This window comes from Lactuca virosa, chromosome 9 (genome assembly GCF_052849685.1).
Source record: "Lactuca virosa cultivar CGN04683 chromosome 9, Lactuca_virosa_CGN04683_v6, whole genome shotgun sequence".
Lineage (NCBI taxonomy): Eukaryota > Viridiplantae > Streptophyta > Magnoliopsida > Asterales > Asteraceae > Lactuca > Lactuca virosa.
Genome location: NC_136434.1, coordinates 61,924,359 through 61,945,009, shown reverse-complemented (window position 1 = coordinate 61,945,009; position 20,651 = coordinate 61,924,359). Strand labels below are relative to the sequence as shown.

General features: G+C 43.8%; 1 long non-coding RNA gene across 1 annotated transcript; it reads right to left on the bottom strand.

Annotated features, from left to right (window-relative positions):
* Window positions 1-974: 974 nt before the first annotated feature.
* On the bottom strand, window positions 975-19,141 carry LOC145140699 (uncharacterized). The gene is made up of 2 exons (XR_013722242.1): window positions 18,647-19,141; window positions 975-1,178 (listed from the first exon to the last, which is right to left on the bottom strand). It is a non-coding gene; the product is annotated as an uncharacterized LOC145140699 (long non-coding RNA).
* Window positions 19,142-20,651: the final 1,510 nt, after the last annotated feature.

The window sequence follows — 20,651 nt, the reverse complement described above, 5'->3', positions numbered from 1 at the left end:
TATTTACCCTTTCAGCCCTCAATAATAAAATTCATTACAATTTAGGTACGATAATTACCAAACATACCCTTGCCTCTAAAATTCTTCTCAAAACAACTCCATAACTTACTAAACAACCCCCAACTATCAAAATTCTTCACAAATTAGTTCGAGACTTACATTTATTAATTTATTTAAATAAACAGGGCGTTACAGGTTTATTCACAAAAATCTTCAAATGTTGTTGTGAAGCCGAAATCCATGAAGCAAATTTGGGTTCCAAAGCAACAATTACCAAGTGTTGCAATGAATTTGAATTCAAAACCCAAAAGTTTTGATGGTTCTTATGAAGATGGTGTTAGATCGTTGAAGAACACGAAGAACGAGTTATACAACACGCATCGTGGGTGGTACAATGTTCGATTTGGTGATTACCTTGTTCCAACTAAAGAACCAAGATCATCAAAGCTTGATTCATTATTGCAAATGGAACTCGGATCATCAAAAAGGTATCTCAAATTCTCAAATGGATTCCAAAACGTTCATGATTTCGATTCGTGCTTTGTGTTTTTCATTTTTGATCGTTTTGATTCGTTGGATCTATTTTGTTTCAAACCCATCGTTGATCCAATTATTATTTTTGTTTAGATCGATCCAAAATCAAAATCATATTATCACAATTTCTTTTTAATTTCGAAATCAATATTTTTACCCAATTGTTCGAAATATTCACTATTCATCCAATATTTTTTTTCTTTTTTGAAGCCCAATAAAATCCAATTTGAACCCAAACTCTAAATTCGTTACTGTTCATTACCCAATTCGTAATTGATTTATCATCGCTCATTATCTTGTATAATTCCTTTACATCAGTAAGTTTGACTTTGATATTCTTGAGTTCGTCTTTATTCAATTGCGTATGATAAATGATGATGTTGGGGTTTTCAAGTCGATGAAGCATCAATAGTCTCGATGTAACATCCATAAAATTTCAGTAAAATTTAAACTTTTCAAAACGATCCTTTTATCAAAGAGGTATTTACAAAACCGTTGTTTCCAAAACATTTACTTAAAACCGGAATCGTTTACATATAGATTTCAAAACATAAATGTTATCAGAGTATCCCAGAAACCATGAGTTCCAAAACACGAGGATGTGTACGGTCACGCCTTCGCCTTGCCGAGAACATCTGGAGCACCTGAAACAATAAACTAAAACCGTAAGCACGAAGCTAAGTGAGTTCCTCCACCGTACCAACCCACAAACAATAACACATAAACAAAACATCATACTATGGGTCCAATCAACCATCGGGTTGGAATACCCCAGGCCCTCAACCATCGGGTTGGAATGACAACAAACTATGGGTCCAATCAACCATCGGGTTGGAATACCCTAGGCCCTCAACCATCGAGTTGGAATGCCAACATACTATGTGTCCAATCATCCTCGAGATGGAATACTCTCGGTCCACAACCATCGGGTTGCAATGCCCACATACTATAAGTTCAATCATCATCGGGATGGAATACTCTCGACCTACAACCATCGGGTTGGAATGCCCCGGCCTGTTGGCTTACGCACAAAGCAGATAAGCCTCAGCCACCAATCAAACATATGTACATATAGCATATAATCATATAACAGTCTACAGCCAGTCAAACAGATCTAACAGATCACTAAGCATAACATCATTGTAACGCCCCGATTCTCGCATACCAATTTATGCCTATAAATTCTCATGAATTCAAGATCTACTCGACGAGTTGGTTGCCTGACTCGTCGAGTAGCAGCGGGTTTGGGCCACGTGTTTAAGTGACCAACTAGTCGAGTCGGAAGAGTGACTCGACGAGTTGGAGCTGGAGGGTGAAACCCTAATTTCCGCAGTTTGGCACCCTATTTAAGGGATCATTAGCCTCCCTTAGTCCCTTTGCAGCCTCTTGAGAGTCCAGAAAACCCTATTTCATGAGAGAGCTTCATTTGAGTGTGTTTTTGAGCTTTGGAAGGTGGAACTTGTGAAGGGAGCTTGAAGGTCAAGTAGCTAGCAGCAAGGGGCTTGTGTGGATCTGCAAAAATCCATCTCAGTTAGCTTCATTTGAGGTATCAATTCATAATCTTGGCCTCATTCCTTTCTAGATCTCTTTGGATGAAGTTTAGGGCTTCTTGGCTTGGTTATGAAGCTATTCTTGGGTATGAGCTCAGATCTGAAGTTGTAACTTCAGATCTGAACTCTCTTTGATTTGTAAGTCCATAAAGCTATCAGCTTTGGCAAGTATGAACCCCTCCTTAAGTATAAAACCCCATTTCAAGCTTGGATTTGGCATTATGAGTCATTAGAGCCTTGCATGCACGTAAAGTTTGCAACTTTACGTGATAAGCATGCCTTGGGAAGTTGGATCTGCAGTATGGAGTCTTAGCATGGCTTAAAAAGCATCTGTATGGATGAAGGACTGAAGGGACTCGGCGAGTCGCATGGTAGACTCGGCGAGTCATATGAAGATGGTCATGAACTCGACGGGTTGGATGAACAACTCGACGAGTCCGATGAAGATTGCCTTGGACTCGGCGAGTGGCATGGTGACTCGGCGAGTTGGCAAGTTATGCAAGGAACTCGGCGAGTAGCTAAGGATACTCGGCGAGTTGAGGTCAACATGGACTGTTGACCTTGATAGTTGACTTTGACTTTGACCAAGGGTTGACCGTTTTGACTTTTGAGGATAATTGGTAAGCGGGTATTTATGATTGGATCATTGATGGTTATAGGTGTTGGAGTTTGGGGCAGTGTTTCGGGAGAGTGCTTTCATGGTTCGGTCCGGCATTGCAAGGTGAGTTATCCTCACTATATCAACAGGGTCTAAGGCACCAATGCCGACCCTTTATGGTTTGTATTTGGATTATTGCATGATATGCTTACTGATTTACATCCTGGTAGTTAGGATGGTGATATGCTATGTTAGTGACCGGTTAGGTCGATATCCTGGTTATAGGATTGTTGATATGTTTATCGATCTGTTAGATCGGCGTCCTGGTAATTAGGACGGTATTATGTTTAGTGACCTGGTTAGGGTCGGTATCCTGGTATATAGGATGATGCTATGTTAGTGACCGGTTAGGTCGGTATCCGTGTTAGGATGTTGCTATACTATATGATCTGCTAGATCGGTTTGTCTTATGTGATTACCTGTTATATGTGCACATGGTTATTTGCTTGATGTTTGGGTTGAGGCGGTCCTGCTTCGTGCTGAAGGCCAACATACCCTACGAGCGGTCCGGATAGACTGTAGGCCCGTATGGCGGTCCAGTCATACCGAAGGCTCGGGATAGATCCATATAGATTGTGGGCCCGGTGCGGGCGGCCCAGTCATACTGTAGACTCAGAGAGTGGACCGGGTGGACTGAAGGCCCGGTGCGGGCGGACCAGTCACACTGTATACCCGAGATGCATGGCTGTTCAGTATTTGTTGATATGATATGATTATGGTTGTATGAGGTTGGTATTTTGGGGGTAACTCACTAAGCTTTCAGGCTTACAGTTTCAGTTTATTGTTTCAGGTTCAGCGGATGGCCGCGGGTAGGCGAAGACGTGACCGTACACTTCCTCGATTTACGATTATGATTTCTGGGAACTCTGATGTATAAACTATTTTGAAAACAAATTGTAATAATTGAACGGTTTCAAATGAATCCAAAAGTTTTAAATTGGCTCGAAAATTTGGGATGTTACAAGTTGGTATCAGAGCCTTGGTTTGAGTGAATTGGAGGAACATTCGTGTGAATCCAGTCTCAAATCAAGGAAAGGTTTTCAAAATGATTTCTAAAATGGTTTTCAAAATAAGTAAAGGAGGATGCAGAGTGTACGATCGGCCGGAGCCAGTAAGTAGACCCCAAAATACCATACTGTTATTTGATATTGTGATATGTTAGAACAACATGCTAGTATTAGGCTAGGGATCTTCAGGAATTGCATTATAGAATTACCTGATTTCATGATGCCTGTTAGCCTAGGGTTTTCCTTATATGAGATTGACATCATTACTGTAGTTACTTGTGTATGCATCACAGTTGTATATAATTAAGATCTTATAGCCTGAGAATGTTTGATCTGGCCTTATGTTCTGTTCTTATTGATTAAGGCTTAGGGTAGGATTGGATATTCGAAAGTCTATAGGGTCCAGCGTTATGTATGGCTAGCATACACTAGTGCTGCAGGGGTTGATGGAAGTTTCATGGATGGATGGGTAGTGAAAGGCCGGGAGGCCAGTGATGAGATATTTAGCATTCGTCTAGAGTGAGGATTTATCGCTCGCTACGTATATGTATATTGTAGGGTGTTGTGGTGATACTTGAGACAAATATAGGTAGGTGTGGAAGGTAGTATGGGCCCGTACTACTGAAAGCACAGGACCCATACGCGTATCAAGGAAGTCACAACCCCCAGGGTTGGGTTGGAGTCGGTTCCCATGATTATGGTATGGATTATTCGAGACGTTTCGAGACCGGATCCGGATCAGGATCGAGAGTTGGCAGCCAGGATAGGCCAGTATTGTCAGAGGATCGTGTCAGGAGGGGATCATCCGGGAGTAGGTGATCGAGATAGTTCGGGGACAGATTCCGGAGATGATTGGGTCTTTTAAGACCGTCATGGTTGAGTATTTCGACGAGCGCTATGCAGCCATTGCCGAGACGGTTGCCGCAGCAGCTTTAACAGCTGTAACGACGGCAAAGGGAGGAGCTGGTCGAGCTTCCTAGTTCTGGGACATATTCTGATGAGCAGAGGGCTGCAGTTATTTGGGATCGGGAAGATGATCTGTACTCGTTGTATTTCCGCGGGTTGAGCGGGAGAGGTTAGCACGTGGGTTTCTAGATTAGAGGCTCGGGGGTTTGCTCGAGGCCGGAATGTGAGTCGCAGGAACTACAGAAGGGAGTGATGATTATGTTCAGCTGGGGTTTTGCAGCTGGAAGGGGAATGGTTTATTGAGGGATTGGATTATCGTTTTGTAGAGCGAGGTTTGTGCCCTCTCAGTTTTTCGAGCTCGAAGGAGAGAGCAGACTTGTGACCCCAGGATTAGGTTGTATTCCAGCTCGGGGTTAGTTGGTTGAAGGGATTGGCGATATTATTTCAGCGTCGTTGAGCACAGGTGGGTCGATGTGACATAAGTGTTTTGTGATGTCCGGTTTGCCTTAGATCTCTTGTATCGGACGGAAAGGGGTTTATTGTGCGATCTATTGCACTTTTGGAATTGTAGACTATGTCTTGGGAAGTAGTTCGTAGCCCAAGTTAGGGCAGAGGTTGCTTCAGTTGTTGCAGTTCAGTTATGGACGTTCGAGCGGGTAAGTGAGTTAGGGTGCGAATCCTGAATAGAATGATTCTAGAGCCCGAGAGCGGGAAACTTGTTTGGAGCACCTTTAGGGAAAAGGGGTATTAGGTGTGAAGTCTGCGGATAGGGTCCCACAGGAGGGTTATCCATCATCGTCAGGATTCAGTGGTTTCAGCAACCGTTAGTGATTTACGAATGAAAGCGCCAAGGGAAGTGGTTCGTTGCTGAGGTATTATTTGCAGCATTTATCTTTTGGTCTCCAGGACATGAGGGTGGGGCCATTCAAGCATTAGTGACTGTCGGTTGCACTGGGATACAGAAAGTGTTCATCTGGTTATTAGAAGTGTGTGATCAATTGGGAAAGAGTTGGTTGTCATCGGATCGATTGTGGGAAAGTGAGAAGGGTTGGGAATTTCCCCAATGTCCATGTGTTGTGAAGACTTAGTCGAATCTAAGTGGGGGAGAATCGTCCCAGGATATAGAAGCAGGAGCGGTGTTGAAAATGGGATAAGGCTCGCATCGTTGGCAGGAAGGAAGACAAACCAAGTGGCTGTTTGGTTGGAGGATTGTGCGAGTTGGGAGTTTGGTAAAACTCCCCAGCTTGTGTATCACGTCTTCTCGGTGGTTGATAACAGAATTCGTGGAAATCAGGTTGGAGTTTTGATCATGGTTTGAGTTCAGTTCGAGTATTCGGTTGAGGGTGTGCTCGACTCTGAGGGTTTTGTTAGTTGCCAGGGCCCGGCAATACACTCAGCACGGGAGTGCGGGTTATTTAGCGTATGTAGTAGACACGCGGGCCAGGGAACAGGCCACGGATTTCCGAGAGGGTGGACAATCGACATGAGGCCTAGGGTTAGGCTGGGGATATAGTCCACATAGTAGATCAGGAGTTCGAAGCCCCAAGTGGGTGAGAACAGGATGCATGGGAGAGAGCATCAAGAGGGGTGGTCCAAGGAGATGCTCAACAGTTTAGAGCGGTCCGGATAGACTGAAGGCCAGTGGGGCGTACCAGTCAGACCGAAGGCTCGGAGAACGGTCCAGACAGGCTGAAGGCCCAGAGAGACGGTCCAGACATGCTGAAGGTTCTGAGAGTGGTCCAGATAGACTGAAGGCCTGGTAGGGCGGTCCAGTCAGGCTGAAGACTCTGTATATGTTTGTAGATCTATGTTCGGGTATTGAGTAGGCTGCTATGCTATAGCAATCAATAGGTCTGTTCCAAGTGTTGAACATGCTGCTGGAGTAGGATGAAGACTCCAGTGTATTTTGGTTTGATCGGAAGTTGTTGTTAGAGATCAGAAGGAGTGCACAGGATCTTGGTGATCCCATCAGTTCAGAGTGCCTCTGAGGTTTCATCTTCTTGGATCGGATAATACTCCGGTTAGGGACTGAGAGTGGATCCAAATGGGTATTAGTCAGTTTTGGGAAGGTTTGGGATTAGAATATCCTGTCATTCAGGTTTTGGGAACCGGGTTAGATCTTTCTCATGATCGTCTATGGCATTTGGTTGGGGTCGAGGCGGTCCTGCTTTATGCAGTAGGCCAAGATACCCGGTGCGGGCCGACTGTAAGTCGTAGGCACGGAGGCTCGAAGGGAGCGGTGGGGTTGAGGCGGTAGGCCAACAAACCCTGAGAATTTCAAGTCAATAGTTGAATTGAATAGACATGTTGGTATTCCAACCCGAAGGGGGTGATATGGGTTAGATATGAGTGTTGTACTGGTTGGCCGGTAATGGTAGGTATGGTGATGATGGTTTGAGTTATTGAGGTGTTCCTTGGGTTGGTTCATCTGCGAAAGGGCCACAGCATGTCTGAAGTAAGGGAAAAAAATGGGTCACTGAAGACCAGGTAGGATGTGAGGCTGACGTGGGTCATGTAGTGTTCATTATGTTGGCAGGGTGTGGAAGCAAGTCCAGCCAGTCAGATTCTTTTCGAGAGACGTGTGGGACTGCTGTGTGTATGTGTCTTTTGGTTCAGTAATTGGTGAGGTGTCCTATGATCGGGTAGTGGACAGACAAGTTGGGACCAAGGAGGTTTCGACTTCGCTGGAGAAACGTCATATGGGAGCAAGAAGAGTTGAAATGGGTTTATGACTTGGGATTCATGTGTAGTAGTAGTTTTTGTATTGTTATGTTGCTCGTTGATGAGAGGAGCGTCGATTAGACCTTTGAATGGCAGAGGAAAGTGGATATCTGCAGGGTCGGAGTGTTGGGCATCTGAGGTAACGACAGTAGTGTCGATCGGTTATCGGGAGCATTCCATTCATGAGCTGAGGGCCGAGGAGGGCATACCAGACTCATGTTGTGGGCTCAGAGGCAATCCAGACCTATGCTGAGGACCACGACAGGGTATTCCAGTCATAGGCTGTGGGCATAGAGATTGTGTTGGCTATGTCTGTTGTAGGAGCGCGTTCGGATTGGATGTATTGTTGAAGATTCGGGGGAGTTTCACTCGGTTGTGACGAATCTGAGGATGGTGGATGAGACGCAAGGATAGATCCTTGGATCTCAAGTTATGAGTAGACCCGAGTTATGTTCATGGAGGTATTTCAATCTAGGGTATTCCATCCTGAGGATGACCGGACCCTATGATTGACTGGACTTAATATGTTTGGTATTCCAACCCGAGGGTTGATTGGGCCAAACATGTGAGGGATACGAGGGTATTCCATCGTGGGGATGATTGGAGCTGTCGTAGGCTCGCCTGGTATTCCAGCCCAAGGCTGATTGGGCCAGGCATGAGTGTTCGTGTTTCAGTGGATTGATTTTGTATGATGATGAGGGACAATTGTCCTGTCAGCACAAAGGGTTCGCCTCAGGAAGAGGGAAAGTTGGGTTTCCGATACGTTGGATCATCAGGATTTTGTCAGTTGGCAAAGTGGCTTGTAGGTTAGACCTTTCTAAAAGGTTCAGTTGGGTTTTGCATCATCTTTCACGTTTCGCAGTTGCGAAAGTGTGTCATGGATCAGGAGGCGGTAGTATCGTTGGATGTCATTCAGGTCGGTGAGCGCCTGGATTATATGGAGAGGCTTGTGGCCATTCTGGAGAGAGGGGTGAAGGTTCTGCGGGACAAGGAGGTACCTTTGGTAAGGGTACAGTGGGAGCACCAAAGAGGGTCCGAGTGGACGTGGGAGCCGGAGGCAGAGATGCGGGAGCACTATCCGAGGATGTTCACCGCAGCAGACTTCGAGGACGAAGTCTAGTTCAAGTGGGGGGGAATTGTAATGCCCCGATTCTCGCATACCAATTTATGGCTATAAATTCTCATGAATTCAAGATCTACTCGACGAGTTGGTTGCCTGACTCGTCGAGTAGCAGCGGGTTTGGGCCACATGTTTAAGTGACCAACTCGTCGAGTCGGAAGAGTGACTCGACGAGTTGGAGCTGGAGGGTGAAACCCTAATTTCCGCAGTTTGGCACCCTATTTAAGGGATCATTAGCCTCCCTTAGTCCCTTTGCAGCCTCTTGAGAGTCCAGAAAACCCTATTTCGTGAGAGAGCTTCATTTGAGTGTGTTTTTTGAGCTTTGGAAGGTGGAACTTGTGAAGGGAGCTTGAAGGTCAAGTAGCTAGCAGCAAGGGGCTTGTGTGGATCTGCAAAAATCTATCTCATTTAGCTTCATTTGAGGTATCAATTCATAATCTTGGCCTCATTCCTTTCTAGATCTCTTTGGATGAAGTTTAGGGCTTCTTGGCTTGGTTATGAAGCTATTCTTGGGTATGAGCTCAGATCTGAAGTTGTAACTTCAGATCTGAACTCTCTTTGATTTGTAAGTCCATAAAGCTATCAGCTTTGGCAAGTATGAACCCCTCCTTAAGTATAAAACCCCATTTCAAGCTTGGATTTGGCATTATGAGTCATTAGAGTCTTGCATGCACGTAAAGTTTGCAACTTTACGTGATAAGCATGCCTTGGGAAGTTGGATCTGCAGTATGGAGTCTTAGCATGGCTTAAAAAGCATCTGTATGGATGAAGGACTGAAGGGACTCGGCGAGTCGCATGGTAGACTCGGCGAGTCATATGAAGATGGTCATGAACTCGACGGGTTGGATGAACAATTCGGCGAGTCCGATGAAGATTGCCTTGGACTCGGCGAGTGGCATGGTGACTCGGCGAGTTGGCAAGTTATGCAAGGAACTCGACGAGTAGTTGAGGATACTCGGCGAGTTGAGGTCAACATGGACTGTTGACCTTGATAGTTGACTTTGAATTTGACCAAGGGTTGGCCGTTTTGACTTTTGAGGATAATTGGTAAGCGGGTATTTATGATTGGATCATTGATGGTTATAGGTGTTGGAGTTTGGGGCAGTGTTTCGGGAGCGTGCTTTCATGGTTCGGTCCGGCATTGCAAGGTGAGTTATCCTCACTATATCAACAGGGTCTAAGGCACCAATGCCGACCCTTTATGGTTTGTATTTGGATTATTGCATGATATGCTTACTGATTTACATCCTGGTAGTTAGGATGGTGATATGCTATGTTAGTGACCGGTTAGGTCGATATCCTGGTTATAGGATTGTTGATATGTTTATCGATCTGTTAGATCGGCGTCCTGGTAATTAGGACGATATTATGTTTAGTGACCTGGTTAGGGTCGGTATCCTGGTATATAGGATGATGCTATGTTAGTGACCGGTTAGGTCGGTATCCGGGTTAGGATGTTGCTATACTATATGATCTGCTAGATCGGTTTGTCTGTCTATGGACTGTTATGTGATTACCTGTTATATGTGCACATGGTTATTTGCTTGATGTTTGGGTTAAGGCGGTCCTGCTTCGTGCTGAAGGCCAACATACCCTACGAGCGGTCCAGATAGACAGTAGGCCCGTATGGCGGTCCAGTCATACCGAAGGCCCGGTGCGGGCGGCCCAGTCACACTTTAGACTGTGACAACCCGAAACTTTTATCTTGTGCACTTAGCCAATTCTATCAATGCTAAACTCGTTCAACTATCTTTTAGCATTGTTTTGATCCTGTTTGGATTATCTAAAGCCTTGTTCAACCAAAGTTTAAATTAGGGATGGGTTGGTTTAAGATTTAGGGTTGCAAATAGGCCAAACACTCCATCAAAAGGAGTGTGCGGCCACACACCCGAGTGTATGGCCGCACACCTGAGTGTATGGCCGCACACCCGAGTGTATGGCCGCACACATGAGTGTGTGGCCGCACACCCGAGTGTATGGCCGCACACATGAGTGTGTGGCCGCACACCCGAGTGTATGGCCGCACACCCGAGTGTATAATGGGGATCGCCAACCCCGCCCGTATAATGGGGATCGCCGTTTCTACAATGTGGACGGAGGAGGCTCCGCAGATAGAGCCCTTCCAATCATAGTCCGCCGAGTGGCCCGCAATGTCGAAATGAACGTGGCGGCCATTCACCGAACTGTGGAACTCGAGGCAGACTTGGATGCCAACACAAACCGTATTCGCAGTCTCGAGGATGCTTATGGAAGGATTTTGAGAGACAACGAAGCCCAACAGCAAGAGCTAGCTACAACTCGAGCTGAAGTCGTAGAGCTCCGAGAGCGCCAATCGGTATACGAGAGCCGCTTGCTTGACATGGAGCGCCAGCTGGCTAACTTAAGGTTCCGCCCGAGGAATACCCGTCGCCAGTAGGAAATATTCTACTTGTCCTTCCTTTTGGTTTAAAGAATAGCTTTCCTATTGTAGCTCCTTTCTCTGTAGACATTCTTGTCTTGCAATTACCGATTCACTAGTTCTTTATGTTGTCAAATTGTTCCTCTGTTGGTATGTGGTAGACCTACTCCTAGGTCAAGTTTTCTAAACTTGGTGTAATCTTGATACCGACAATGGTGGCAACTATCATATTTCAGTTAAAGATTTCAATTGTCAAAAGTATACCTTAGATCGATAGCATGAAAAGTAAGCAACTTTATCAAGGTCCCATCACTGTTTTGTCCTCAAAACGTGAATCATAAGATGGACTTAGGTGATTATTCCTTTTCCCCATCAATTTCGTATCAGCTTCGATATCCTAATCGGCACGAAATGGTTAAGCCTCAAATCGTGCTGATATCCTTTGCTTCGAGAAAGCAATTGGTCTCAATCTTCCCTTCAACGAAATCCTCACTGGTCTCAGTGATAAGATTTTTCGAACCTTCGTATCATTTCCTGCGTCGAGCCGAGGAGCATCTGCGGAAGGAATGTTATGCATTCCTGGCTGATGTTGACAATGAGACGCAAGAAGTTAAGGACCTTGAGAGCATCTTCGAAGTCTGCAACGTTCCCGATGATTTTCCCCAAAGACATTCAAGGGATTTCTTCCGAGTGTTAAGTTGAATCCCGTATCGACTCGATCCCCGGAACTACCCTTATAGCCAAATCTCCATATCGTCAAGAGCCGACAGAAAAATGCGAGAGTTACTCAGCCAGCCCGATGAGCTGAGCAACCAGGAGTTCGTAAACTTATTGCATGTGAACTTTGTGTGCTCAAATCTTTTCTATCATTGCTATAAGACCACATCATGGGGATGTGGGTCGAATCACTGAGAGTCAGATAGCAAAACGGGAAATCTCGATGCATAGATAAACATTTATGATACATCCAAGGGGCAACCATTGTTGCTTACAAATTTCTTTTCTTGACATGTAGCAGATCATGCCTCCGAAGGAACGTACCCAACCCACCAATAAGACACCAGTCCTTCAGGTGGACTCAGCTACGTTCCAAGCTACTGTCACAGCAGTCGTAGCAGCCGCCCTAGCTGTTCTTAACACTAACAACCCAAGTGGGAATGGGAGCAGTTTCCACATCTCGAACTGTAGCAACACATCAGGAAACCAACAAGGTCTTTCCCAGGAGGACACTCCAACTCCCAAACCTAAGAGCGCCAAACGAAAATTCTGGAACAAGATGGAGCGCAAGTCGTGTCAAAAACTTGCCAAGAGACAACAACTCGTGATAGCTCCTACAACCACAACATCCGCCAAACCAGTGCCAACGCCAGTGCGACGATATGCTGGAAAACTTCCAAATTGCGAGGAATGCAACTTCCACCACGTAGGAGAATGCCACGAACTTCGATGTAAGAACTGCAACAAGCAAGGACACACCGCTCGTTACTACAGAGCACTAGCACTGTCAAACGCCTCGATTTCTGGTGAAAAGATGGGTCAGATTTGCTACAAGTGTGGCGAACCCGGACATTTCAAAAGAAATTGTCCAGGGGCTGAGGATGGCCAGGAAGCTCGCTTCGCAAAGACCCCGACTGAGCACATCACTTCCACTACCGACGCAAGCATAGTTCAAGTGTGCGGTACATGTGGCGAAATGGGACACTTCACAACAGACTGCCCAACAGAGAAGAACGATGAGGAGACAGGGGGAGTCTGACCTCAGAAAATGGGAAGCATCAAAGAACCCTACCATGTTTTGGTACGTTTTCAAAAACTTCAATAATTATTCATAATCGTGATTTCTTTCCTGTCCAAATTAGATCACAACTCACTTTTAAAAGTTGATGCCCTAATGGGTAAATTATGGTAGCCTAGTGTATACATCAGAGTCAGTTGCGTTTATACATGACTTGTATACACCAAGCAAGCATAGGAAGATCTAGTAGGAACCCTTTTGTTTTAAAACGTTCGAACGCAAAACTCCCATCTCTCGTGACGACAAACTAGATGCGAGCTTTGGAGAATTCATTTCTCTTCGAAACCCGAAAGTATTCATACGAAGAGTATCGTACACAAAGAGAAGGACAAAGTAAGGGAACCATCCGGACAATTGAAGATGCGTCGTAGGACACACATCTACCCTTAATTGGACTTTCTTGCAACAACGGCGACCTTTCCAGTAGCAAGACTGCGCCGTCCGAAGCCCTCTGCAGCCATAAGTACAGACCCCATCTGCGCTGGGCTGAGGTGGGCAACACACAGCTAGACAAGAGTCAAGTCCATAATAGCACTCTCGCAAGTCATCATCCGAGAGACGGCAGAAAGGATCGTACGAAAGGGCTACGCCGATGAGAGACAAAAAACCATTGAAATTCCAAGTTGGTGACCGTGTCCTTTTAAAGGTCTCACACTGGAAAGGCCTGATACGCTTCGGAAAGCGTAGAAAGCTAAATCCAAGATACGTTGGACCGTCTGAGATCCTAGCTAGGATCGGTCCCGTAGCGTACAAACTCCAGTTACCTCGAGAACTTAGCAACATACATCCCGTCTTTCACAGGTCAAACCTAAATAGGTGTCCGTCCGATGAGACGCCTACGATTTCCCCTCGACAGCCTCGAGTTAGACGAGAGTCTACACTTTATGAGAGAATCATCCGAGCTCACGGATCGAGGATTCAAGTGAACGAAATAACGTCACATCCCGATAGTGAAGGTCCGCTGGAATGTCAAACAGGAACTTGGATTCACTTGGGAGCACGAGAGTCCCATGAACCTTAAGTACCTCCATCTTTTCCAAGTCTATGAGTTATACCTCTATTCTTGAATTTCGGGACGAAATTCCCTCTAACGGGGGGATGATGTGACAACCCGAAACTTTTATCTTGTGCACTTAGCCAATTCTATCAATGCTAAACTTGTTCAGCTATCTTTTAGCATTGTTTTGATCCTGTTTGGATGATCTAAAGCCTTGTTCAACCAAAGTTTAAATTAGGGATGGGTTGGTTTAAGATTTAGGGTTGCAAATAGGCCAAACACTCCATCAAAAGGAGTGTGTGGCCACACACATGAGTGTGTGGCCGCACACCCGAGTGTCATGTGTGCGGCCGCACACACGAGTGTGTGGCCGCACACCCATCCTCCAGCCGCACACTCATCCTTATTTATATAGGATGACCCCTTCACTCATTCCTTTCATTTGGTTGCACTCTACTTTCTCTCTCTACTTTCTCTCTCTAAGAACTTCATCCAAGAACGCTCTCAAGGCCTAAAAAACGTGAGTTTTCCATCACCTAGCTTATCATACATGAAGGACCCGTTGATCTAAGCCCTTAACCATCAAAGTTCATCATGTTCTTCATCACATGAAGGTGTACGGCCGCTCACCTTCATAAGGTGGCCGTACACACCTTAAAGCTCTCCAAAGTGAGGAGTTTGGCCTTCATTCACTAGTAGGACTTGGTATTAGTACAAGAACACCTCGAAATCGACATTTTGAGCACAAATGAGGAGTGTACGGCCGCACACTCCTGTGTACGGCCGCACACACCCTCTGTACGGCCGCACACTCCTGTGTGCAACCGCACATACATGCTGACCGCACACCCTGGCCGCACACACACCCTTTTGGCCGTACACCTCCCTTGTTTGATCATATAGGGTCCCGGCAAGCATTTCCAAGTCTTTAGGGTGGTTTCCCGTCATGTTTAGCCATGAAACACCCTAATTCTAACACACACATGTTAATAGGATCCACTTGCGTACGAAACATCGGTTGACACTCATTATTCGTAACCGATCATACACCCAAATCCTACGTCAAACGGTGAGTTCATACCCCTACATTTTTTCGTGTTTTTAACGTTTTCAGGGGGGAATACAAGCAAAAGCATAAGGAAACTTGTGCTCAAAATATGTTGTTTTGCTTAAGATAATTATATTTTCAATATGCTTTTAACAAGGAAAACAGTTTTACCAAACGATTAAGAAATCAACTCGTAGGAACAGTTTTCAAAACTAGAATAATGAACTTGTGAATCTTGTAGTAAAACGTATTATTTTATAAAGGATTCATGCAAATCATAAACAGGATTTTCAGTATTGTTACTTGTAAATTTGTTAGGCTAAGTTTGAGGCACGTCCTTGGTAACACTCCCACAGAATCAAGAGTGTAGGACTAGCACTTGTGACCAGAGTCTCTTGTAGAGAGAGCGTGACTGTTGTGTATAGATCTATACGGGACTGACAATCCCGCACCTCACTGCTAGCTACAGTCGGACCGGCAGGTCTGCGGGTGACAAAGTCATTAAGGATACAGGCCGTTGCGGGCTATATCCAGTCAGTTATGGTTATGAAACTCAAAACCTAGGTAGCAGATATTTACTTTTGTAATAATGAATCAAATGAACTAACCTCAAAGTAATGACCAATGGATTACTGGAGGGTATTAATAATAATAATATCTTCAGGACTTAGTTCATCACGGTTTTCTTTAATTTAGTTTTTAAGACTAATATACCTCTCTGGGTGTAACCAGGGTTTTAAAAGAAAACTGCTTTTATATTACACGAGTATGGTAGATACTTGCAAACCTCAGTTTTAAAACGGATAAACAACCAATCACCCTTTTTGGGAAAATATAGGATTTTCCCGGGATAAACCGGCCATTCAAAACGAATTGTTTTACAACCAACGGATATTCATATTCATTTCATGACTTATTGGATTGTACATATCATGTACGAACCTGGAAGTCATGGAAGGAATGAGTTTTCAAACACGCTTTTCATAGTAAAATATAGGATTTTCTCGAGGAACACTCTTCAAAAGGATTCAAAGAACTCTTTTCCATCAAAACTAAATGCTTATGAACTCACCAGCTTTATGCTGATATACTTTCAAAACTGCTTGTATTCTCAGGGAATTAGTAGACAGGTACTCCCAGGAGTTTTTGCAGAAGTCGGAGCGTTAGAGTCGCGTCTTTCTAATTTGCTTATGATATGAACAAAACTATGTATTAAACAATGTAAACCTTTTTCATATATGTATTCGATGTCTGGTTGTGTTTACTACGCTTGCTATGATACAATTGTTGTGATACTATGCATGACGTCACTCCGCCCCGGAACGATTCCGCCATCACGGTTTCGGGGTGTGACAGATTGGTATCAGAGCCCTTGTTTATAGCGAACTAAGTATACCGAACCTTACATGGTATACAACTATAAATATTAAGGGGCCTAAGTGCTCTAAACTAAAAAGTACACTTTCGAAAATACAAGTATTTTTATAAAAGTATATAAGTATACCCGAGTATCAGAATCCGTGTCGTAAGTAGAACAAAACAAAAGTATTTGGATGTTGGACACTGCGGTTAAACCTGGGCAATTATGTAATCATGTCTAGGGTCAATATAGCCTGATCAACTATATTCATTCGAGACATGACCAACATGTGCTTGGGAGTGACTGTGGTGTTGCAGCAAGCCTAAAACTTACCTAGATACCAGAAGAGTTCTAGAGTCAAACATAAGGATTAAAATACTATAGGAGTATTTTAGGATGCTACAACGACTAAGCCGAAAACTTACCCAAGGATCCATCTTTTAAGAATCAATTATGTAGCTATAATACATTGGAAGTATTATTAGATCCGATGCCTATTAACTATTCATTTACCCTCACCGCGCGTAGAGAGCATGGATGGATTCCATCTCCCTGGCGACCCGTACTTTCCCAACCAAGGAGATGGTGGATGGATCGAACCAGAGCCAGAAGGAAACCATGAAATCCCTTTCGACGATGGCATTGCCGAACCATTTCCTGAAGAGACTGACTCGGAACCAGAAGTCGAGAACTTACCCCCAGTGGCCCCAATACCAAATCCCAACCCCCAGCTTGTACTCGAAGGCCCAACGCCTATGTGGTTCGGAAGCCTGGATAGGTGGAGTCACGAACAAGGCCAACCCCGCCCGTATAATGGGGATCGTCGTTTCTACAATGTGGACGGAGGAGGCTCCGCAGATAGAGCCCTTCCAATCATAGTCCGCCGAGTGGCCCGCAATGTCGAAATGAACGTGGCGGCCATTCACCGAACTGTGGAACTCGAGGCAGACTTGGATGCCAACACAAACCGTATTCGCAGTCTCGAGGATGCTTATGGAAGGATTTTGAGAGACAACGAAGTCCAGCAGTAAGAGCTAGCTACAACTCGAGCTGAAGTCGTAGAGCTCCGAGAGCGCCAATCGGTATACGAGAGCCGCTTGCTTGACATGGAGCGCCAGCTGGCTAACTTAAGGTTCCGCCCGAGGAATGTCCGTCGCCAGTAGGAAATATTCTACTTGTCCTTCCTTTTGGTTTAAAGAATAGCTTTCCTATTGTAGCTCCTTTCTCTGTAGACATTCTTGTCTTGCAAGTACCGATTCACTAGTTCTTTATGTTGTCAAATTGTTCCTCTGTTGGTATGTGGTAGACCTACTCCTAGGTCAAGTTTTCTAAACTTGGTGTAATCTTGATACCGACAATGGTGGCAACTATCATATTTCAGTTAAAGATTTCCATTGTCAAAAGTATACCTTAGATCGATAGCATGAAAAGTAAGCAACTTTATCAAGGTCCCATCACTGTTTTGTCCTCAAAACGTGAATCATAAGATGGACTTAGGTGATTATTCCTTTTCCCCATCAATTTCGTATCAGTCACACTGTATACCCGAGATGCATGGCTGTTCAGTATTTGTTGATATGATATGATTATGGTTGTATGAGGTTGGTATTTTGGGGGTAACTCACTAAGCTTTCGGGCTTACAGTTTCAGTTTATTGTTTCAGGTTCAACGGATGGCCGCGGGTAGGCGAAGGCGTGACCGTACACTTCCTCGATTTACGATTATGATTTCTGGAAACTCTGATGTATAAACTATTTTGAAAACAAATTGTAATAATTGAACGGTTTCAAATGAATCCAAAAGTTTTAAATTGGCTCGAAATTTTGGGATGTTACAATCATCCTATCTACCAGGATACCGATCTAACAGATCACTACAATACTCAATCATAAGATAATCCAGGATAACAATCCAAAGGGCCGGACTTGGTGCCTTAGACCCTGTTAGTACAGTGAGACAAACTCACCTGAAAACAGCAACATAACACAGACTTACATCAATGGCTAAGATGAGGTTCCAGCTCTCTGAACACCTACAACCATCTTAATATTCTATACTTAGCTCATATTTCAAGTATTATTTATTAATATTACATAATATGCTCTTTTTTTTATTTTCTTTTATTATCATGTCGGGAATGATCAACTTCTTATGTTGTTCTTGTTAAAATACTATACTCAAATGTCGGTTACTATTTTAACCACATGATAATATAACTATGGACGTTAAAATTCATACAACTCTATTGACATATAAAGTTCTTATCAAATTAATTACCTTTTAGTTAATTTAATCGAACCATAATCACATAAATATTCATCGTCCACTAGATAAAATAAACGACCTTTAATTAATCGGTTTTTGTTTTAAACACACTTTATATGGCTTAGTTATGTTTATTTGGGCTTAGAACCAATAACCAAATCACTTGATAACCCATATATGATATATAGCATCTCGTTTTTTTTCCTGGTAGATGTAGCCCAACATACTCAAGCCCAGTTCACTAAATCTACACTGAGAAAATAAAAGTCAAACAGGAAGCAGGTTACCTCATTATCGGCGCTGCATCCACCCACTTCCATCTCCGGCAAGAGTGTCTTATCCCCATCTCTTTCCTATTCTTCACACATCATCGCAACCCAATCCCAAATAACACGAGGTTGTCCTGCTACGCTAATTGGTGTAGTGTCACAGCCGGGTATCTCATCACATCCATTACACTTGCTTGAACCTTCCCTCGATTGGAACAATGCCCGTATACCCTCTCTCTACATCCTGTCGGGATAGGAAAGCCAAGAACTGCCTGATAAAACCTCAAGAACACAACAAGGGAGCAAAATGAAACCCATAACTACCCTACGGTGGTATGACGTCTGGCGACTATGGCAGCCATCGGTTATCTCAATTCCTCGTCCAAGCTTCAAATGAACAAAACCACCCTTTTTGTTCTTCAAGGCTGGCGGCTCACCCAAAAGAAAGGAACTAGGGTTTGTATACGAAGGAATCCGATGCAAGACAAAAACAGGGAGGGTACGATCCCTCAGATGTTGTCGTCTGATATGGAGGACAAGAAGGCCAAGATTCGAATAATGGCAACATTAGTCCCTAAGGTTTTTCAAAATGGTGCAACCTACCCTAATTCTTAATTCCTTTACAATGAGTAGTTTGAGAAATTGCAATACAGACCCTGGACTTATATAATCATTTATTATTATTATTATTATTATTATTATTATTATTATTATTTCTTAATAATATATTTATAAAATATTAATCAATCTTCTTATTTAGATAATAACTTGACTATTAGATGACAAAATCTTGAAATTACCTTTTTAAAATTAAAACCCTAATGATCCTCCCATTATTATTTGATTATTCCGCTAAAAAATATCAGTTAAATGAAACAAAGTGTTACAATTCTCCCCCACTTGAATAAGATTCCGTTCTCGAAATCCGTCTTTGCTAAATTATAGAAGACAACTCTCACGTAACTCCTTTAATGCATCCACAAAAGGGTTCTCGAGGCCTCTCGGAACCTTTCCGTTGCCAACAATAACCCAGTCACTTGAAAATATCCAACTTCAACACTAACTCTCTCTCCGCAATAACAACTCACTACGAAAATCACTCAATCGGGGAACTCTCAAGATTACAACTACAAACCAACTCCATTAATTTACTTCCTGGGACCGGGAACCCCTCAGTTCTAAACTTTAGAAACCATACTCTAGGACCGATGTTCATCCATTCGTTGTACCCATCCCTAGTCCATGACTAGGAACACCAACAAACACATGCGAAAAGGATACTCAAACATACTGTTCGCGAATTCCGCCCAAAAACTTTAAATATACCCTTGATTTCCTGACAAGTCATCACCAAACCGCTACCCCATAGGCATAAGGATGGTTAATCCAATAATTCGCACGTAGCATCAAATCCCTCATCAGTTTGGGTGTACCTCCACCTGACAAATCACTCGATACATTCTATAATGAACTTCGTGACTCGAGATTTCAGAACCAACTCCTCATATTGGAAACCAACTCCTAATAGACAACCCACAAGAAGATGGGGTCCACCATAGCACCATTCATTAAGCGATTTCCGGTGCACAAATAATATACCATTATAAATAACTTTTCCTGACCACATGATCCAAACCAGCTGGTCACCGAGTCTCCCGGCTCCCAAGAACAACACACTACATCTAACCATGCCAAAAAGACTAACGATCTGAGACCTAAGAGTCTCAACTAAATGACTACCGGGTCTAAAGATACTCAACCATCAATCCACTATCTTGCAGAAAACCCATTCAACATTCCTTTCGACGCTAACCAAGCAAGACCCAATCAACGAATGGGATATGCGGTTGTATACATGCTCCAACTCAAGGGATACAAACCAATTATGAACTGTACCAATAAATTCAGACCAAGTGTTCTCATGCTATCTTACTCAGTTCATACACACCTCCTCATGACCATATTTGATGAGCTACCATAATATACATCCCTAAAGCGAAGCACATATACATCTTTAGATCTA